Below are 624 nucleotides of genomic sequence, written 5' to 3'. Positions count from 1 at the left end.
GTGAGATGAGTCTGGGCATTTAAAACCTTAAGATTGACATCACCTGGTGTTTCCAGACGGGGATTGAGAATAGTCCATGACACTGTCAGTTCTTAGCTTTCCAAAAGGAGGCAGTGCATGAACTCTACGAACTCTGCAGGGTGCCCAAAACTTTTGCAGACACCTTTTTTTGTTTTCTGTTTTTTTGATAGTGTAAATGATGTTAATAAAATCTAACCTTTTTTGACATATTATCCGAATGTCTAATCTGTCATTTGATGCCTTTTGGAGTTTTTCCATCTTTTCTTGGCTTCTTTATTCACATTAATACAAATTTTTACCTTTGGGTGCCCAAACATTCGAGCCCCACTGCAGGTTTAAGCTCCAGGGCTTTGTCTACATCTCATACTTTGGCAGATAGACAATAATAATTGATGGATTTAGACGCGTAACTATTCAAACACTATAAAGTCGCTGAAAGTTTCTGCTGTTTTCAATCCTGTCTGACTGACGCGCGCAAACACACAAACACAATCACATACGGTGGATGTAGGAAAAACCGCAGATGAGATGTACAGGATGACCTGCACTACCGTTCAAAAGTTTGGGGTCACATTGAAATGTCCTTATTTTTGAAGGAAAAAC

The sequence above is a fragment of the Etheostoma spectabile genome, chromosome 4, assembly GCF_008692095.1.
Source record: "Etheostoma spectabile isolate EspeVRDwgs_2016 chromosome 4, UIUC_Espe_1.0, whole genome shotgun sequence".
NCBI lineage: Eukaryota > Metazoa > Chordata > Actinopteri > Perciformes > Percidae > Etheostoma > Etheostoma spectabile.
This window is presented reverse-complemented; position numbering follows the sequence as displayed.